The sequence below is a fragment of the Cryptomeria japonica genome, chromosome 3, assembly GCF_030272615.1.
Source record: "Cryptomeria japonica chromosome 3, Sugi_1.0, whole genome shotgun sequence".
Lineage (NCBI taxonomy): Eukaryota > Viridiplantae > Streptophyta > Pinopsida > Cupressales > Cupressaceae > Cryptomeria > Cryptomeria japonica.
This window is the reverse complement of record NC_081407.1, coordinates 571,343,733-571,367,403: the sequence shown is the minus strand read 5'-3', so window position 1 is coordinate 571,367,403 and position 23,671 is coordinate 571,343,733.

The following is a 23,671-nucleotide window of genomic DNA, read 5'->3' as shown; positions in this document are numbered from 1 at the left end:
CACAAAGATATTCTTAACACTTCTCTCAATGGTATATTTCTTTGGGATGAATCATTAGGGAATGATGTTGATTATTCTTCTAATACATATCTCCACCATGAGATTTCCTTAGTGCAAGATGTTGGATATTGCTTCTGCTAGGATATGTTGTTGTCATTGATATCCACATATTCCTTTTTTTGGGTGTTGCAGAGAATTGGTTTTAGTAATCCAAAAGTCTTCTTGATCATATCACTTGATCTGATGATTTATTTGAGGTTTCTGGTATTTTTGTTTTCTGGCTGGCAAAGTCTGGTTTTTGATCCGGTTAGCTTTGGTATGATTATATCTTGTGTTGCAGATTTTGGAGAATGTTTTGGATGTTCATGTGTATCTTCATTTCAAGTTGTTCCTGATTCGATGCTCTGGAAGCTATCTTTCTCATCCGAGTTGCTATTGTTGAGTGTTCTTGAGCGTTAACATGTTGATCGATGAATAATTGCATAAGTGGTGTTGGTGCAACTTTTATGGATGGTTCCAATGTGCTTGTTGGTGTTTCCTAATCATGACCTATTTTACTTGGTGATCTGCATTGAGTATTGTGTGAGTTTTTGATGATTTTCATGATCTGGTGACATTCTTCATGTTATGTTGTATTTTGGTGGTGTAACGTGTTGTGGTTGGTCTTGGCAAGATTTTCGATGGTGATGAGAATTTGGAGATTTGATTTAGGTCCATTTTATGCTATCTATGTCATTATATTGGTCTAGTGGTTGATTTATGTATTGTATGATATAATTTTGTAATTAGGTGTTATGGGTTTGGCTGACCGTGTAGTCAAGGTTGATGATTTGCATAAATGGGTGTAATATTCATGTAATTTGGGGTCATGGTGTTGATTCTGCATTATCAGAGAGTGGTGTATGTGTGAATAACTAAATTCATCTTTCGATGTGGTGTGTAGAGAAGAGATTGGTGAAGAGAAGACATTTGAGCTTAACCAAAACTGTCATCATGTATTTGCAGATGCTATTTTTGCAGTTCACTCTTTTGGGATTATAGTCTGAATCATTTTGTAAGGTAGTGAACCTTCCCTGAGGGTTCAAGCCTTCTAGGTCATTGTAATTTGAGTAGTGAGATCTAGGCAGTGTGCCTGAATGCATGTGCATTACCCATTGTAATATTTACACATCCCACTGCAGAGTATTATCTCATTGTGGGTAGGTTCCCACCGTGGTTTTTCCCTTAACTGGGTTTTCCACGTCAAAAATATTGGTGTAATGTGTGTTGTTGTTATTTTTATTATCTTTCTTTTTGCTGCAGTTGATTAGATATGAGATTGTGCTTAATTGATATGATCTGGTGAAAACCGATTCACCCCCCCCGGCCTCTCAGTTTTCCTTCTTGATGTTTCCAACAAGTGGTATCAGAGCTAGATCCTCCGGAAGAAGCTTAACTGCTTGAGGAGATCAAGGATGGAAACCTATGTGTCTAAGAAGGAGAGTCCTATATTTTATTGAGGTAATTATATTGTCTAGAAGGACCAGATGGAAGTTCATTTGAAGTGTCTTGGTGAAGATTATTGGAAGATTACAAAGAATGTTTAAAATATTCCTCAGAATGGATCGGTTACTGCTAATGAGATCAAGGAAGTTGAACATAACATAAGGGCTAAGGAAGTGTTGATGAGTGCTTTGACTAATTCAAAATGACTAATGTGATGGGAATTCAGACTACACATGAGATATGGAAGAAGCTTGAGGTCTTGTATGGAGGAGATGCACAAGTTAAAGTTGCTAAATTGTAGAGTTTGAAGGGAAAATATGAAACACTAAAGATGGGAGAAGATGAGAACATAACTACCTATATGGCTAAGGTGAATGATATTTTTATGAACATCAAATGTGTTGGTGGAACTCTCGAGGAAGATGAGATTGTTGCTAAGGTATTGAGATCTTTGTCTTCTTCTTATAAAGCTAAGATTGATACTATTGATGAGATCCAAAGTGTGACTACTGTGACAAGAGATATGTTGGCTAGTAAGCTTGCTACATTTCAGTTGAGTGAATTTGGAGAATTACATGGCAAATTTGAGACTGCATTTAAAGCCTCTATATCCGGGAAGCAACTGTATGATCCAGGAGAAATTTCATCTAGGGTTTCAAGATATGAAAGAGAGATGAGAGAGATGGAAGAGTAGGAGAGAGAGTTGGATGAGCTTGAAGCACTTATTTCTCAGAGATTTCCTAAGGGAGCAGGTAAGTATGATGGGAAGTTACCTTTGAAATGTTTTTCTTGTAATAAGATATGACATTTTTCTTCTAGGTTTCATGAAAGAATGTCTAGGTATGATAAGCATGAAAGATATGATATATTTGACAAGCATGATAAGCATGATAAGCCCTACAAGCCCTACTAGAAGTACAAAAATAAGAAGAGATGTTATTATGATGTTGATGAAGGTGTGAAAAATGAAGAATCAAACAATGGGAATTCAGGAGATGAGTTTTTGTTTATTTCTATCAAAGAAGATGATCCGGTACCAATGAATCCTACAAGTTGCATTGTTGAGGAAAAAGCATTGAATGTTAATATTAAAGAGAAATATGAATGGGTAATTGACAGTGGTTGTTCACATCATATGACATGTGATAAAAGTAAATTTGTATGGAAATGTATGATGGTGGTATAGTAAGATTTGGATATGATAAAACTTGTGTTATTCATGGTAGAGGTTCTATATCTTTTGATGGTAAGAATAACATTAATGATGCCTTATATGTTGAAGGATCAAAGTATAATCTTCTGAGTGTTGTACATATGGTTGACAAGGGATATGATTTAAGATATTAGTTTTTGACAATCCATGATAGTTCTTGCTAATGCTTCTAGATTAGAGTGTGTTTTTTTTAATCAGCGTTTCAGATCACTCTTAGGGATATGATTACCTAGGAACATAGTTTCAGACAAAGACACTAAGTTTGTTGGTTATTTTTGGAGGACACTTTGGAAGAAAATGAAGACAAATTTGAAGTTCAGTTCTAGTTTTCACCCACAAACTGATGGACAGACAAAGATAGTAAACCAGAGTTTGAGAAATGTGTTGAGATGCTTAGCTGGAGAGAAGAACAAAAGTTGGGATTTGATTCTTTCACAAGCAGAGTTTGCCTACAATAATTTAGTGAACAAGAGTACCAAAAGAACACCTTTTGAGATTGTGACCAGAGTACACCCTAGAGTAATATCAGAATTGAGAGATATCAGCAATGAAAACAAGAGGAGTGCAAAAGTGGAAGAATTCACAGATCATATGAAGACCTTACATGTTCAGGTTAAGCAACATTTGGAGGATATGAACATCAAGTATAAGGAGAAAGCAGATGAGAAGAGGAGATATAAGGAATTCAAAGTTGGCGAGAAGTAATGGTGTATCTGAGAAAGGAAATATTTCCAGCAGGAACCTATAACAAGCTGTAGATGAGGAAGCTTGGACCTTGTAAGATTTTGAGGAAATTCACTTCCGGAAATGCATATGAAGTGGAGTTACTAGATGGTTTGCGTAATTCACCTATATTTAACATTGCAGATCTTCATCAGTATCAAGAATTAGAATTCAATGAAGATAGTCTTGTAAACTTGGGGAAGCAGATGCCCCGAAAGGAGCTAGATCAGATTGAATACATTTTAGACAATAGGATTGGGCGCAACACCTGGAGCAACCAATACGAAGAGTATCTTGTGAAGTGGAAATAAGACCAGTGGAAGATTCATCTTGGATTTCTCAGGTAGAGGTAGACCGCCTTGGTTTTCTTCTGACACTTGAAAAGTGAGGGACTCACTTTTTTTCATCAACCCCAAATGTCTAATGTAGGAGCATCCTTGGTTCTTGGCAATCTTGCATCAACCAAAAACATTTCTTTTCAGTTTGTTTTTTGTTTTGTAGTTTCAACATTTCTTTCTGCATTTTCTTGCATTTGCTCACTGGATCTTGTGGAATTGGATTTTGATCAAGGACATAATCATCTACCTTATTCCTAGTCCGTAGGACCTTTGGATCTTTTTCTAGCAAGTTATGGATTCCGGTATCTGGGAAAGTTTTCTGGCTTAGAAAAACAGAACTGCTTGGACCTATTTTGGCTTTGGTGAATCTTGTGGATCATTTTCATAGCTTGCAGAACTAAATTCATTATTTCCAACGTTCCTTGGTATGTGGCCAACCTTCCCTCTGGTCGATGCTTCATCCTTTGGATTTTTTGAAGGAATCTCTTGGTGGAGGCTGACCTAGTGGTTTTACATGTTTCATCTTGTTCATGGACATTTGATTCTTCTTGGGCCGACGCGAATCCCTCTTGGGCATATAAATCAATGTAATCTAGCGTGTAATAGGAAGTAGGGAGAACATAGAAGATCTATCTAGAGATTAAGAGGTCTAGAGTTGACCGATAATGTACTAGAACATGTATGTATCAGGACAGTGAGCCAAATCTTGTAGCCCACTTGTTGTCGGCAGATTGTAATCAGTTTTCATGAAATAATTCATTCAGTTATACATTGCTTCCATCATCTTGTCTTGTTTCTATTGTGTTTACTCCTACTGCACGGTCTAGATAGATCTTATTGAGGTCCCTCCTAACCATGACTGCACAACACAAGAGTGTGCTGATATGTTTGGCCATCCCCTTAATGAAGTTTGCCTTCCTCTCATTTCAATGACCTTCACTCTAGAGATGAAGCATCAATGGGTTATGTTTGTCCCTCTTCTAAGGTTTTCCCTACTAATGAAGATACCTTAGACCAAAAGGAGGATGTTATTGACACTTTATCTAATTCTCTCTCTCACATGGATGAAGCTTTAGTTAACAAAGAACCTAATCAAGATCAAGTAAATAATTTTCATGCTATTGTTTAAGAGAAACCAAAAATTGTTGTTTATAGGAGAAATGAGTAAAAAACCAGTGATTGTTGTTAAAGGTGGAGTAAGTCAACGACCTGATTATCATATAGTGGCTCACACATATAACACTTGAAACAACAAGAAAGACTCTAATGTTCTTCCTCCTTCCCAACCTATTCTTCCTCCACACTCTCATCTTTCACAACATGTTGTAAATGAGTATGATCCTATTAAGAAGCTTCCTTCCACCCCAAATAAGAACTCCCTTTGGGACTTGATTAAAACCTCACCCCATATCATGAAATTCTACAAAAATCCTTACAAAAGAAATCTTATTATATGACTTCTTTGTTGGAATGTATGCATGCAACCAGAATTGACATTATGTTCTACCAACATGAGTAGCCTCCTATAGAAATTCAAAATCAATGTGATCCTCTTATGATTGTTGTCCTTATCAATGCTAATCCATAAGATGAACTCTAGTTGATATTGGTTCAAATCTTCATGTGTGTAATATTTACTTGTTTCATAAAATCAAAGTGGATCCTCCTCCTATTCAACCCGGCTATCTTTCTATTTGTGGATTTGATAATATTAGTAAACCATCGTTAGGTACAACCACCTTGCCTATTAAAGTAGGTCTTGTTGTTATTTTACCTACACCTATCCATGTCATGCCTGATACTCTCTCATATAACCTTCTTCTAGGTAGACCTTGGATTCATGCTATGCAAGTAGTCCATTCTACTCTTCATAAAAAAATAAAGTTTGTCTATGAAAATGATGTGTACACTCTAATCACTTACACATACTTACAACAATGTTTACTCACGATCCCATCCTTCTTCAACTTCTTTAGTCTCTTCTTCAATGCAAATAATCACACCATTTTCTCCTAAAGAGGATCCTTCACCTAATAATCTTGGAGGATTATTGGGAATTATTAGACTTCACACCCTTCTTTATTGGAGAATATAAAATTTCGTAATCTTGTGCCTCAAGTCTTATTTGTTCAAACTTCTTCTAAACCCATTCCAAATTCTAACAAAAGTCTTAGTGATAATCGGGGCTCTTTAACATTCAATATAATTCAACCTAATATTGGAGCCTCTCCTATACTTGTTTCTACATATAGGAATGTTTTATGATGTGTGCAACAAAGTTTTGAATGTCATGAGAGATCACACTTTTCTAAATATTTCTAACCTCATCCTTTGACAACATCCCCTCCCCCATTGTCTGGTGCATCCATGTCTTATGTTTCATTACAACAAGATAATGTTTTCTCAAATCTTCTTTGAGATAGATTGATTACTCCTCTTCCAAAAGAATAAGGAAATGTAGACAAGATCTTGAAAATATTCCTTTTTGTGCATATCATCAACTCTATGATTGTTCCACTAATGATTATTGAGCTTTGTATTGTCAAATTTAACAATTCATTGATAATGGTATCATTAAAATTACAAATGACAATGAGTGGAATATTTTTCATAACCATTCTAAATAATATTTATGATCTATTGTGTTTCTCCACACTATGTGATATTGATAGCTTACCTTGTGGGGGCTCATTTTCATTCATGGTGGTACAATTTTAGGTGCAATTATAATCTAGAAGCAATATAATAGTATATTTATTCTTGTCTCCATGCTTGGGGGGCAATAATAGTTTATCAATTAATTCCTTCTTTCTAATGATTCATGGCTACTTTGTTGAGTTGCATCTTTCATATATTGATGTTATTTCTTGCATAGAACTTTCCTTCATGCAAGTACACGTATGTCCCTTGGTTAGGACCTATTCTTTGCTTGAAACAATATCTATTTTTGTGAATAATATCTCCTTAGTAAAAGTGTGTTATCTTTCACTAAGAATCCACTTTATCCTAACAATAGGGAAGGTGTTAATTCTTATTCTTCTTTCCCTTTTTCTTTATTTCCTTTAATCCCTCAAACGAATCCCTTTACATTGATTGCAAAATATCTCTTTTACATCTATCTTTTCCTTGCTTTATAATATTTATGCTTCTTTAGCTTGGAGTTAGGTACATTGTTTCTAAAAGGATATCTCCTTGATGATATGGGTGTATCCTTATTCCTTGTTCTTTCTACTTGAAGATATCAACATAGGGCTTTTTTGATATCTTAAGGAGCAGGGGGGAATATATACCACCTCCTTGTTACTTGTTTTCAATTAAATATTGTAGGATTTCCTTACAAATTGTTTGGAAATCCTTTTTCAATTTACATTAGATGATGGGATTGAGCTAACTATCATAACACTCTCCTTATTTCAATTTTCAGGATTGAGTTAATTATCATAAATGCTCTCCTTATTTCAATTTTTGGGATTGAGCTAACTATCATAACACTCTCATTCAATTTACATGATTGAGTTGACCAACATAACACTCTCCTTGTTCAATTTGCATCACATTTTAGGATGTGTTGACTAGCATAACACAAGTTTCTAGACCTTTCAACTCTCCTTTCCTTTTCATGGATCAACTAGCATAACACAATTTGCTAGCTCATGAAATCCATGTTCCTTCTTTCTCTCTGAGGAACCCATAGCATAACACAATTTTCTAGTGTTGGATCATGGTTTCTTTTCTCCTATAAATAAGTGTATGTCCTTCTTCTTTATATAAGTCCACTTGTGCTCTTGCAATAACATACTGAGAATGATCTAAGAAGTTGAGACATTTTAATTATTGAGATCTCTTCATATAGTCGACTTGGAATTTTGTGTTTAAGTACTAATATTATTTGCTTTTGTGTACACTTGAAGGTTACTTGCATGGATTGATAGGATCCTACGTTCGGGGCCTTGATCACTCCTCAAATTTAGTGCTCATCTATCCCTAGTTTGTCTTGACCTCAGATGCTCTATCTCTTCATTTCTACTTTCCCAAGAGTATGACCATAAGATCATACTCCACTAAATTGGGAGATAAATGTAGTGTTGTAAATTATACCCCTTTATTGTTGTATTTAATTTGACACTCTCCTAGCACTCATTTAGTACTTCTCATTCCCCTATCCATTATAGGACCTTTATTGATTAAATTTAATATTATGGGTCTTATTCCATTTTATTACATCATCAAACTATTATTTGGGTCCTTAAATCTAGGTGTACCCTTTATCTTTTATTATCTTGATTTATCCTTAATCCTACCCCAATTTCAACTTCCAAAAAATATTTGCATGTCTATACTTCATATTTGAGTCATTGAGATGGAATTAGCATTAGAACTCCGTTATCTTGCATTCCTAAAAAGTTAGTGTAATGGAGGAAAATTGGGAATTAGGGTTTCACCAAGTAAATCCACTAAATAGCCCAATTAACACCACTACATTGAGAGAGGATTGAACCCAATAGATCTAGGCTCAATCCAAGTGATGAAAGAGGCTAAGATTTTGATTAGATTCAATTTTGAGGTAAATTATTCGAAACAGTAAGCTATAGATGTCCCACAGAACCACCAAATGAGATCTAGGCAAAATAAGATGTTTAGAACCTGTTCTTAGAAGTTCGGACTAATTTTTTAGGACCAAGTAGCACAGATCTACCCTGGTCCTCTGAATTTTCCATCATCAAAAGCTAAACCTATTCATCACTGTCAACACTGCTAGATTTCCCGAGTACAACTCCTACACATAGAAATAAAGGAAAGATGTTGGGAATAGGGGTTTGCCTAAGTCAAACCCCGGTTTAGGAATTAATTTTGAATGAAATATTGCAAATATTGAAATAAATGTTAAGGAGATGTACCTTAGATATGAAATTGTTGATGATGATGCAATGATATTTGAATGTAATCACAAATGTTGAATACAATGGCATAATAAACACATGGACATGAAAAACCCTAATCACGCACATGCTTGCATGAAGATTGATGTAACTTTGTTCAACAATACTTGAATGATGAATATGCAGCCTTGAATCTCTAAAAATGCTTGATGGTGAATGCTTCACAGATGCATAAATATTTTAGGTAGCTCATGGATTGCTTCTAGGTGAAAATGAAATGATAGGATGTCCTTATATAGAGTTCCATAGGTAAATTACTGATTAGTCTGACCTCCAACAATCACGTGTATCCCCCGGGATCAAGTGCCATTAGGGAGATATAGAACCTACCCCATTTCAAATTGGGACCCATTTGAAAGGGACCAGGGCATTTGGGGCACCTTGGTCCTTCTACAAATATGACCAAAATAAATAGCAACCTGGGGGAGGGGATCCCATGATAAGATCTACCAAAGGGTGTTAAACACATCAAAGTTGGAGAATAGAGTCAAATCAGACCTAAAGAGGGGATGGGGATATGACATGCTAAAGTAGGAGCACAAACATGAGGTGTAAATTGGACTGGTTACAATTTACGACACTACTATGAGGAAAACATTGACGGGGCCAAGACGATCGGCCCCCCTAGTCCCATACTTTTTGCCCCAAATTTTGGGGGGATAATTGGGTGGTCCTATCCTATTCTAATCTAGCTTCATGAAAAAATATACCAAATCTAAGTCCGCCTAAAGGCGATTTTAATTATGAAATCCCTATATAAGGAATCCATCTCGATTCATTTTCAACATCTCATCTCATGCTAACATTATCATCCAATTCAAGAGCAAAAATTCTTCTTCAAGAGCATATTTGATTCAAGGAGCAACAAACTACATCAAGACATGTTCTTTTATGCTTTATATATGATTTGATGATTTTTTTTGTGTGACTTATCATGTTATTGCATTAAAACATGGAGGACTTATCCTAAGAGCATTGCATCACCTATTGGAGGTACAATAATTTGTATTCTAGTATTTTAATTTCAGATCTATCCTTGCCCTCAAAAGGAAAGCTTTCCAATTCGATTCAAGTTCAATTTTTATTTCAATTACGTTAATTCCAAACCCAGGGTTTGACCTAGGCGAACCCCTATCCACAACACCCTTTCTTTCCTCTTGTGTGTAGCTATAGGTCATCGACAAAGACATAGATTTCAAGAGACCTTCCACAGACTAATACAAACTTATCCTCAAAAATTGGACTTAGTTTTCTAGGACTAAGGTGCTTTGGGTGTCCTTGTCCTTAGGATTGCCCTCTGAGCAGGCAACTCAATATCAGTCTCAAAAAATAAATTTCTTGAAACCAGCTATAAGCCAAAAGACCATGCAATCTAGGTGTGTTGGTATCACAGATTCAGCTTTGGATCACTATTAAAAGTGCATAGTTTGATTTCCTACCCGTTTATGTACTTGTTGTAGAATCCCTATTGTTTTATCAATCATTTGTAGCATTCTAAGTTCATGCATGTACCTTCTTACCCTAGATTTGAAATCCAATTTACATCTTGTAAATGGCATCTTCAACTCAAACAAATGGAAATATGATTCCAATTTGCATTCAACCCTCTTCCCAATAGAATTGAGGTTGGATATATTGAGTTCATTCTCCTTTTTATGTGTTGTGTACGAAATAGGTCATTTTCCTAGTTTACATAGCTAGGTTTGTCAAACCCTATTTTTACCTAATACAATATCTAATCTATATGAATTGGTGAATTACAATATTTGAATCTCATCAACTATCACAAAAGATTTGACACCATCATCTAGTTTAATTTGTGTTGTTTGATATGTTGCAACTTATTGGTTGTCTCAACTTTTTAGTATTGGGAGCATTTGTATGGTACATGGCTATGGTCCAAGTATCGAGTCTCAAGGTGTGCCTAACAGAATAAGGGATCTTGGAAGAATCTTTGACATGCAACACGAGGTAGTAATGCACAACATATAGAAGATTAAGCAATAAATATTAGATCAAAAAGATGGGATGAATAAATAAATAAAAAATATCATATATGGAAATGAAAGAAGTAAAACTATAGGGAACACATTAGATGGTGGAAGATAGATTAAGGTTCAACTATATGAACATAAAATATATGGTCTCGTAATCCACTCTAGTCTAACCTAATAATCAAGCTTTAAATAAAACCATATCTAAATTAAGAAAGTCAAGAAGTTGATAAACTGAAAAGAAGATAGGAATGTGTTAATGGATAATGATTTTATTTTTATAATGCATAATTTGATGATTAGAATTAGAAATCTAATTATGGATTTATGATGAGTTTTACGATAAAAATGGAATCTATTGATGCAAGGCTAACCCACCCTACACAATCTAGGCTAAGATGATTTTCCAAGCATGCAAATTAGTCATTTTATTATGGATTTTTCTAATGTTGATGTAGTCTTTTGTGTCACACTCTTTCCTTTTTACCTCTCATTGGACATAGGTCTATGCTGAAAATTGGAATGTGTATTGTTTGCTTGAAGAAAAAAGCATGAAATTCCTTGGTTGTTGTTAAGCCCCTTAGTGAGTAATGACCAACATTTGTAGACATGCCACACAATTGATGAAATATTGAGTATGTAATGTTCCAATACTATTTGTAGATGTTTTGCAATGATATGGTGTAGTTCAATGATGATGTATATTAACCTAAGGCTATCATAAATAAATGGTCCTATTCAATCAACATAAGGTATTTAGTGTGCAAGCCAATATGGTAAATAGTCCACTTCTAGAGAAGTCGGTATTGGGAATGTAAAACTCTAAAAACCAAAAATTGGTAGATTAGGTTATGTGACATGGATCAATCCAAGAGATAGGGCAGCATATATGGCCTAATCTCAACTAGGATCCATGGGATTAGACCAATTATGCATTTTGCAATTAACAAAGCAATTATGAGTAAGAAATTTAACATTAAAGTTGGTTCATATACAAAAACAAATTGGCTGCAACTAAACTGGCTCCAAAAAGTCATGATTTTTGCATAACACGAAGGTAAGTCGAAAATTACAAATCTTGGTCGTGCTCAACAGAACTAGTTGCATCTTTTATTTTTTGAAAAGTGTATAACACGAAAATTAGTGAACCGTTTTGGAACCATATTAGCCGTCTTAATACATAAAATATATGAAATAAATATGTAGAGTGCTCAACATAAAGAACCAACATATTATAATCAATATACTATCTTTTTATGATGATAAAAATCTTTAATATAAAATATCCATATATTAACCACAAGGCACCGACTTTTTAGACTCTTCCATACAAAATACAATCTTATCCATAGAAAAAAAATCTGAGAAAATAAAGGAGGTCATCGTCATGGGTTTGAGCTATGTTATTCCATTAGATGTCCAATTCTTTAACAAATTATTAGATATTTTGTTAAAACATTTTTAAGTCCGACATTACAGGTGTGCCATGTGCTTTTGAGATAAATGTTTAGGGGACATGTCTTATCATGTAGGGGACACATGGCGCACTTTTGTTCCCAAATTATATAAGAAAAAGAAAACATACCTCAAATTCATACACGTTACACTTACAAGTCTACTTCAAGCGTACAAGTTTTAGTTACCGAATGCACCTTTTTTGATAACGTTCGCAAGACGAAGCTATAAGAGTATATGCTCACCGACTTTTCTTTATTAAATTTTGATACACTTTTCATTGAAGTTAGTAGATCTAGTGAAATTTTGAGTGAATTTGTGTTTTATTCAGATGGGAATTTTAGTAATTTTGATTTTCAAAATTTTAAACATCGCCTTAAGCTGATTCAATCTTAATAAGTTGTTGTTTCTTAGTTTGAATATGGAGAAATTAAATTTGTTGTTTAAAAGAATTAATTAATTATTTTATATAATAAAAGCATCATTATATGAAATTGAGACTTTAGAAGGTAGTACATGATAACATCATCGTTTGTATTAGTACAGATAAACTTGGCATCTACATTTTCCTTGACACATTTTTTTTAATTGATAGTTTGCATTTAAATTTATTAAATAAAGGATAGTACACTACTCATAATGAAAAGAGGATGGCAGAGGGTCACATACACAAAGACTTATTGGATGAGGTCCAACGTAAAGATGAATTAACAAAAGGTCAAAGCTTAAACAAAGTTTGAACAACAAAAACAAATCTCGATGGAGGAGGATATTTTTTGTCTAGATGGCCCAAGCATTAGCAAGGGCAACATTACCAATCTAGTGAGACCACCTCCTTCTTTGATAGGATTATCTATTGATTGTTGATGACCAAATAGATGACCAATGAGATGACCAACCCCAAATAAGGAAATTCATTTGAGTTAGGCCAACAAGGATTGCTTCTCTACCCAAAAGCCAAGATAGAAGGCATCTAGTCTCATCCACTATGATGGGTAGTGTTCTTGGGAGTTGTAGGCTAAGGCATAGTGATCCTAGGAATGAGATCCACTATCACACTAGCTACACCCACACCTTGCAAGTTGGCTACACCCAGACCTAGGACCCCACTTAAGGAGACGAGGGATCAAGTCAAATTTTGACAATAGTGCAAGGGACATTTCTCCAACAGTCTAACAACTCCTAAAGATGAGAAACTTCAAGTGAAACTTTATGGGTTTGCACCTAAATCTACATTCATGATAACGAACACTTTGAAACAAATCTAAAAGTCAATAACCAAGGATAGGGGTTTGGTAATCTAATAATTGAATTTTTTCTCCACTCTATCTATCATATCTTGCCACAACATGGACAATGAGGTCTAGAAGGAAACAAGGTATTCCCAAAAAAATGAAACACTTCCCGATGATTGATCCACTTACAACTAAATTTATCTAGCCATTGTAGCTATGAAATAAATACCTATAGCATTGACTATTTTGACACTAAATTCTTGATCCTAAAGCCTAAATTAATTTCTAAGCATTGGATGGATTCAATGACATTATTTTCCTCTTCAATAAGAGTGAGGAAGCAATCATCAATTAAGTGAACATTAACTAAATGTTGGGATGGAGTTGGCTTCAATTGAGAGATCACATGACCTAGGAGGTAGCCAAAACATGGACCTATGAAGCTCAAAAGGCATAGGTTGTAGGTTATAAATTGTGATGCAAGCAAAGCATCAACAAAAATATCCACAAACTAAATGAAATGAGGATCAAATCCAAGTCCATGATGCATGAAAATTATGAATAACTATCCAAAGTGATCACAGTCCTTGGAAAATTCTATGTTGAGGAAGATGACAAATTGTTGAGATTAGAAAGCCCTCTCAATTCTTTCCCAAATAGCAACAATATTGTTTAGGATGAATTTGGAATTAATGAAGCCCATCTATTTAGGCTGAACAAGCTAAGGGAGGAAAGAACAAAGCTTGAGAGTAATTTTCATTTGGATAGAGGCGTATTTTGTAATGCACAACTAAATTGTATGCATTTGAATTAACTTCTTCTTTTGCGTTGAAATGAGGATATCAATGCCTAGGGAAACAATATTTTTTACAATTTTTTTCTCCATTTTAAAAATTTTCGACATGTGTGAAACACAATCTTTAATTTTTGATGAAAAACCTACATTCATAAGAAATAACACATAAATATTAACGGAATTAAGTATATTAAAAATTATATTATTTGGAAATATTATAATAAGGACTACATACTGAAAAAGCAAAACTTTTAAATAACTTCATTTAACCCCCCAAAAGCTAATGTAAAAGTGATTTTTCATTAGTGTTTTGATAGGTGCAAAGGAGACTCCATTGCATGTATGATTTAAGAGTATATAGGTTCTATCCAAGGGATTTTGATCTAACTCTCTTCAATTAATTACTTCGAATGGGACCTCTCAAGGCTTAAATCATTATATTTTCCAAAAAATGTATGATTCTCAGCAAAAATCAGGATGTGCCAAAAAGTGTAACCCAGTATTTTGGGATCACCCTACCTAAGAGAAAATGCTCACAAAGTCATGTGTTGAGCATAAGAAAGTGGTAAGTGGAGGTTAGAATGCAATTTTTTTAATTCTCTAAGGTGATTGATTGTTCTTGTATTAGAATCAAGAGAATAGGGAATGCAAAGCTTCTAGAAAGAATATTAACAAAATGTAACAAACCCCTGGATTCCTAAAGCAAGGGGAGTTTTTATATATTTGAAGCTTCTCAATCATGAGAAAATGATTACAAGATCAAAGAGTTGATGGATAGATAAATGAAGAGGTAATTGAGAAAAAAGAGGATATGACAATCAATTAGGATAGGAGTTGGCTCATTCAAGACTAGGAATGAGTCTTGATCATGAGGAAAAGTGAGAAAAAGACTAGAATTTAAGTAATTACCGATCTAATAAATATGATAGGGTTGCCTACCTTTTTCTAAGATAGGTCCTCCAAGTGAGCCTACAACTTAAGACATGTTGCTTAAGTAATTGTATTGACTCTTGAGAAACCATTTAATTAAAGGTCTACAATTTTTTTTGGTGTTGTGCAAGTACCCAAAATTTAATTGAGATATTGGATGACATGGATAAAAAATTAAGAGGGATGATGACACTATCATCAAGTAAAAAAATGCAAAGAGGACTTGTATTTCATGCCATGTGATTCATAACAAATATTACCAAATCATCATCAATCTACCATGTCAACCTATAGGATTTTTAGGCACTTACAAATACATGATCCGATATTTAGAAAAAAACTTAACTAAATGATAATAGATGTTGGAAATCTGAGTTATGTTGTCATTGATGTCAAACTTGTTGTTTTGGATGAAGTCTAGTTAGGATATGGTCTAGTATTATTGTAGGTTACTCTATTTGGTGTTGTTGCCGAGTTTGCGGTGTTGATGTTGATTTTGATGAAAGTTTCTTTTTTTGGTGTTGCTATTGAATTTGGGTTGATGAAGTATCTTTGGAAAGTCACAATTTGTTGGTTAACATATTTTGTTCCCTTTGAAATATAATGATATGACTCCTAGCCCATACTACAAAACAAACCATTAATCAACAATTGGAGAAGTTGTGTTTTATTCTACAACTTTCATTTGAATTTTAGAGGTACAACTCCCTCTTATGATGTACATTTGGGGTTTTCAGGGTGTTCTTTTGACCAAAAAGAAGGAAAGGCAAAATTTCTCACCAGAAGGTCCTAAAGGTGAGATAACCAACCATATAAATGATGAAAGAATCCCACCAAGCAAATCGTCAACTAACCATCGCCATAAAGTACTCACACAAAGATGAACACCATATAACAACAAATGAATTAGGGAAAAACAAGCTTTAAGATAACTCATCATATGAAAACCTCAAACAAGATGCATCCACATAAGAACACATAATCTACTATAGCACAAAGTCTAATCATATAGACAAAATGTTCAAAATTTATATATCTAAGATAAATAGTGAAATCAACTTGTCTTTTCAGAAAACAACACGAAGTTTGCTTTCCTACCCCCCCCCCCCCCCTTTCCTATCTACTAGTTACCCCTTTTTTTAATCTAAATCCCCTTTTCTGTTTTCAAGAAATGGTTCATCTTAGAGTAACGATCTTGAAAACAACCTTTAAACATGGTTTCAGATAAAACAAAATTACCAGAAGTAACACTAAATCCATATTATATATAGCTGTCAACTTCACACTCCTTCCTTGGGCACTGGATTCCAACCAACAACCTGATATCGATCATCTCTACCTTCGTCTCTTCTTATATAATTACCCAGAGGACTACTGAAAAATCATCTTCATCTTCTATAAGCTCCTCGGCAAGGTTGGTCAGGTCGAAAATAATGCCATCCCGCATGTGTTCAACATCTGGTTGTATCATGGGACCTTTCCCCTTAAGCACGATTTTCTCAACTAACTCGAAAAATAATCACCGATTTTTCTCCTAGCAGCTAATTCTTCTCGCACACATCATTCATGATCTTTGGCTTGCTCATAAGTACCCAGAGGACAGCTGAAAAATCATCTTCATCTTCTATAAGCTCCTAGGAAAGGTCTGTCAAGTCAAAAATAATGCCAATTCTGCATGTGTTCAACATCTGGTTGTATCATGGGACCTTTCCCCTTAAGCACGGTTTTCTCAACTAACTCGAAAACTAATCACCAGGGTTTCTCCTAGCAGCTAATTCATCTTGTAGATGTTGTTTGTGTTCTTTGGTTTGCTTAGATTTCTTAATAAGACAACGATCTTTCTATACCCGACAAAATCAGTTTGTTGTTTCCATGCAACAACATGTAGCCCTTGTATGATGTTTCATTGCTAGTTTCCCAACCAATTCAAATTTGGGTTATCAAATGGTAGTTGGTTATCATGAGGTAAAACCATTTTGTTAGAGAGAGCCCATGATGCCATGCATTACTTGATCAACTTCTAAGGGTGGTGCATTAAATTTTGCCCACAAAAAGAGATAACATAAAATATTGCAACTTGTGTCGTCACCTTAGTGTGCTTTTAGCCATTTAATCTGTCACTAATGGTGGTACTAGAAAATCTCCTTTTGATCCATTTATTAGAAATTGTGTATGGCTATGAGATGACTTGGAAATAGACAAAAAGAAAGCTTGGCAATCTCTGATAATCTCATATCGGTCCATGGGGGAGCATCGGGTATCAAGAATGGGTAAGAAGTGGAAACTGCGAGGTCTATTGGCTACCACCTGAAAAACATTGACTTCTTCTTGAGATCACGATATCGAGTGAAAGAGGAACTTGGGGAACTTTAAAAATAGTTCTGATACGTTAGGGTTTTCCCAATAGAGCATTAGTGATAAAGAGAGAAAACCAACTATTACTAGGGATAGGCATTTTTGAACCAAAAATGGTGAATAAAAACTGGCTCTGTCTGGGGACAAGGACTTGAAGGACATAGAGAATCCATAGCTTTATGCAAAGACCAATGCCTTATCCACTGGGCTATAGAGATAGAAATTTCAAAAGGAAATGATGTTTCATACAAGGAAGTAGAGGGACAAAGAGCACATGCCCAACAAGACAAATACGAAGTAGAGAGAAACTAAACAAGCGACACCAAAATTACCTAAAATATATGCATGGCCATACAACCCGACCTCAAAGTGTTTATGGATTTATTCATACGAAGCCATTGACTAGTTGAGAAAAATAGGAACCTTTACGAAAAAAATTGTGACCATAGAATATGGTAGAAATTAATAGCCACTTGAAGACCACTCTAATGTTGAATCCTAGACAAGAAGGGTGCAAAGACTTCTTTTATGTACACCCATGCTCAATTAGCCACTCCTCATCTTAAATCTCTGGACTACCTCTGACTTCTTCTTTAGCTTCATGTGAAATCTCCATAAAGTAACTGAGCGCACCATCACTTGTAACCTCATGGGTCTTAGTAGGACACATAAGAGAATCATCTAAAACCAAGCCTTCTTTTTCTAATTCATCCTTTACACTTGCAACTGCTGGTTATGGTTTCACAATGCTACACTCCACTACCATGGGATCAAATTTGACAAGGATGGCTTCTACTCTTTTTTTGCAAATTAGATCATCATAATGTATTCCATTTACACCTTTATCATGCCCCTTCACCTTTTTTTTATTGATTGAAATATCATCATGGAGGTCAGGAAATTGGGAAAAAAACTCTTGAGTTTGCTTAACAACTTCTTTATGAAGGGAGGGACATATTACATTTTCTTGTATTTCATCGTCTTCTCCTTCCTTTTTTGGAAATTTGAATGCCAAATATTTTGGATGTACTATATGGGTATTTGTTTATCTACATTCTAAAATTCCTGACTCTTTTTTATCCTTATACGATATTGAATTATCATTAAAGATGAAAGTTTCCATTTGTGGCCCAAAATCTAGAACTTCTTTAGCAAGCTTATCAAGAACATTATTCCCTTTTTCTTCATCTATATCAAAGGAGAAAATTTCTAACTCTAGAAACAAAAAATGAGTAGCCATAGTGTTATTCATACCTCTTCTTTCCTTATGGAGGTCATCGGGGGATGCATTTCTTGTAATTTTAGTGATGCGACCTTCTTCATTCATAATTACACATAGAAAGTCACTATCTAAACCTTCTAGACACCAATTTGGAATAAAGACAACATGATTTTCATCTTGCATTGTTCCTCTCTCAAGGTATAAATTACTGGGATCAGTCATTGCTTGCACAAAAATTTGCCTACCAAGAATAGTGAAATTATAAGAGCCTTGGTTTTCACTTTCTGGTTCTTCTTTAAGCAACCTCAATCTTTCTACTTTTTCCTACAACTTATGGATCTCTTGCTCCAGGTCTTTGAGCAAGCAAAACTTATGATGCAAATTCTTAGCCAATATTGCAGATTTATAATCTTTAGATGGATGTAGCCCTTTCTTTTCAACCTCAGAGATACTTTCTTTGAAAGAATTCCAGAAAGAAAGGAGTATCTTATCATCCTCAACTTTCTTTTTAGCCTCAAAGATACTTTCTTTGACAGAATTCTAGAAAGAGAGGAGTATCTTATCATCCTCAACTATTATTTCTTCAATTGTTGGTGTGGTCATCCTCTTGATCTATTTATTCAACACATAAACATTTTATTATGATTTATGATCAATCAGAGTCGCCAACCTCCACTCTTGGGAGAGCACAAATAATGTTTGAAGCAAGGAGGTACTAATTTCCCTCTCCCAGTAGAGTCGCCAAAAATCTGTTGGTTAATAGATTTTGTTCCCTTTGAAATATAATGATATGACTCCTAGCTTGTACTAGAGAACAAACCATTAATCAATAGTTGGAGAAGTTGTGTTTTATTCTGCATCTTTCCTCTGAATTTTAGAGGTACAACTCCCTCTTATGATGTAAATTTGGGGTTTTCAGGGTGTGCTTTTGACCAGAAAGCAGGAAAGGAAAAATTTCTAAATAGAAGGTACTAAAAGTGAGATAACCAACCATATAAATAACGAAACAATCCTACCAAGTGAATCATCAACTAACCATTGCCATACAGTACTCACACAAAGATGAACACCATATAACAACAAATGAATTAGGGGAAAACAAGCTTTAAGATAACTCATCATATGAAAACCTCAAACAAGATGCATCCACATAAGATGAACGCATAATATACTATATCTCAAAGTCTAAACATATAGATAAACTGTTCAAAATTCCCATATCTACGATAAACAGTGAAATCAACTTGTCTTTTTCAGAAAACAACACAAAGTTTGCTTTCCTCCCCCCCTTTAATATCTACTAATCACCTTTTTTTATATCTAAATCCCCTTTTTCACATTCAAGAAAATTTTCATCTTAGAGTAATGGTCTTGAAAATGACCTTTAAACATGGTTTCAGATAAAACAAAATTACTAGAACTAACACTAAATCCATATTATGTATAGCTGTCAACTTTGTACTCCTTCTTCCTTGGGCACTGGATTCCAACTAGCAACCTGATATCGATCATCTCTACCTTCATCTCTTCTTATATAAGTACCCAGAGGATTCCTGAAAAATCATCTTTATCTTCTATAAGCTCCTGGGCAAGGTCAGTCAGGTCGAAAATAATGCCATCCTGCATGTGTTCAACATTTGGTTGTATCATGGGACCTTTCCCCTTAAGCACGATTTTCTCAACTAACTCGAAAACTAATCACTGGTTTTTCTCCTAGCAGCTAATTCTTCTCGCACACGTCATTCATGATCTTTGGCTTGCTCATAAATCTTCCTTGATAAGGCAACAATCTCTTCTATACCCAATGAAATCAGTTTGTTGTTTCCATGCAAGAGCATGCAGTCCTTGGACTATGTTTCCTTGCTAATTTTCTAGCCAACTAAATTCTGGGTTATCAAATGGTAGTTGGTTATCATGAGGTAAAAACATTTCATCAGAGAGAGCCCAAGTAGACATACATTACTTGATCAAATTCTAAGGGTGGTGCATTAATTTCTGCTTGCAAAAGGAGATAACATCAAATATTACAACTCGTGCCATCACTGTTGCGTTCTTTTAGCCATTTAATCTGTCATTAGCGATGGCACTACTGAATCTCCTTTTGATCTATTTCTTGGAAATTGTGCATGGCTATGAGCTGACTTAGAAACAGACAAAAAGAAAGCTTGGGAACCTCCGATACTCCAATATCGGTCCATGGGGGAGCATCGGGTATTGAGAATGGATAAGAAGTGGAAACTGCGAGGTCTATTGGTTACCGTCCGACAGACATCGAATTATCCTTGAGATCGCGATATAGGGTGAAAGTGGAACTTGGGGAGCTTTAAACAAAGTTTCGATACACCAGGGTTTTCCCAATTGAGCATGAGTGATAAAGACGGAAAATTGCCTATTACTAGGGGTAGGCATTTTTGAAATAAAAATGGTGGGTAACAAATTTTTGTATCTGGGGACAAGGATTTGAAGGACATAGAGAATCCAGAGCTTTATGCAAAGATGAGTGCCTTATCCATTGGACTACAGAGTCAAAAAATTCAGATGGAAATGACGTTGCATGCAAGCAAGCAGAGGGACAAAGAGTGCAGACCCAACAAGACAGACGAAGAAAAGAGAAATTGAACAACCCACACCAAAATTACCTAATATATACATGGCCATAAGACCCTACCTTAGAGTGTTGATGGATTTATTCATGTGAAGACATTGAAGGTCTTTGTGCAAGTAATACCTATGATGCAAACCCTTTGCCACTAGGGCATATTTATAATCTTTAGATGGATGTGGCCCTTTCCTTTCTGCCTTAGAGACACTTTATTTGAAAGAATTCTAGAAATAGTGGAGTATCTTATCATTCTCAGTTATTATTTATTCAATTGTTGATTTTGGTCATCCTTTGGATCTATTTGTTTGGCAAATTAACATTTTCCCTTGGTTTATGACAGTCGCCAACCTCCATTCTTGGGAGAGCATAAATAATGTTTAAAGAAAGAAGGTACTAATTTCCCTCTCCCTAGTAGAGTCACTAAAAATCTATTGGTTAACAGATTTTGTTCCCTTTGAAATATAAAGATATGACTCCTAGCCTGTACTAGGGAAGAAACCATTAATCAATAGTTGGAGAAGTTGCATTTTATTCTGCAACTTTCCTCTAAATTTTAGAGGTACAAATCCCTCTTATGATGTAAATTTGGGGTTTTTAGAGTGTGTTTTTGACCAAAAAGCAGGAAAGGCAAAATTTCTAACTAGAAGGTCCTAAAGGTGAGATAACCAACCATATAAATAACAAAAGAATCCCACCAAGTGAATCATCAACTAACCATTGCCATACAATACTCACACAAAGATGAAGACCATATAACAACAAATGAGTTAGGGAAAAACAAGCTTTAAGATAACTCATCATATGAAAACCTCAAACAAGATGCATCCACATAAGAAAAAACGCATAATCTACTCTAGCATAAACTCTAATCATATAGAAAATTTGCTCAAAATTTTCATATCTAAGATAAATAGTGAAATCAACTTGTCTTTTCAAAAAACAACACAAAGTTTTCTTTGCTTCCCCCCTCCCTTTCCTATCTACTAATTACCCCTTTTTATATCTAAATCCCCATTTCTGTTTTTAAGAAACAGTTCATCTTAGAGTAACGGTCTTGAAAATGACCTTTTAACATGGTTTTAGATAAAACAAAATCACTATAACTAACACTAAATCCATATTATAAATAGCTGTCAACTTCACACTCCTTCCTCGGGCACTAGATTCCGATTGGCAACCCGATTATTGATCATCTCTACCTTCGTCTCATCTTCTATAAGTACCTAGAGGACTGATGAAAAATTATTTTTATGTTCTATAAGCTCCCGGGAAAGGTCGGTCAGGTCAAAAATTACATCATCCTACATGTGTTCAACCTCTAGTTGTATCATGGGACCTTTCCCCTTAAGCACCATTTTATCAGCTAACTCAAAAACTAATCACAAAGGTTTCTCTTAGTAGCTAATTCTTTTCAGATATGCCATTCGTGATCTTCAACTTTCTTAGAAATCTTCCTTAGTAAGGCAAGAATCTTTCTATACCTGGCAAAATCAGTTTGTTGTTTCCATGCAAGAGCATGTAGCCCTTGGATGATGTTTCCTTGTTGGTTTTCCAGCCAATTCAAATCTAGGTTATCAAATGGCAGTTGGTTATCACGAGGTAAAACCATTTTGTTGGAGGCAGCCCATGATGGCATGCATTACTTGATCAACTTCTAAGGGAGGTGCATTAAATTCTACCTGCAAAAGGAGATAACATCAAATATTGCAACTCATGTCATCACCTCACTAGTACATCTGGAGCAATTTTCCGATGAGCGTTCGTCGGAACTCAGACAACTAAATGTCAGAATTCAGATGTATTCGGGTTTTTTCATCAGTGATTTTGATGACGGGATTCACGTTGAAATTCTGATGACCCCACGTTGAAAATTTCTATGCACCCGCACCATGGTTTTTTGATGAGGAGACATCGAAATTCCAACCTCGTTGCATCCTTTATCACCATAACCTTTGCTGATGACCCTATATTTATCATTGTAACCTTTGCTGATGCATTTTACTTTTGCTAGTGTCCATCGGGATAAGTCTTCCGATAGCCTCATCGGCTATTGGCGAGACAAGATTTCTCCATTGCCGCTAGGTGACATGTTTGTTTGACGAGACATCAAAATTCCAACCTCATTGCATCCTTTATCATCGTAACCTTTGTCGATGATCCTTTATCATCATAACCTTTGCCGATGCATTTTACTGTTGCTAGTATCCATCAAGACAAGTCTTACCGATAGCCTCATTGGCTATCATCAAGACATGATTTCTCCATTGCCACTAGTGTGTGTTCTGCTGATGGACCATCTTCAAGGAGATGTCAGAATTTTGATGATTACGACAATGGATGAGGCTGCATCCTATGATGTTTTTGTTGTCGTAGGTATGGCAAC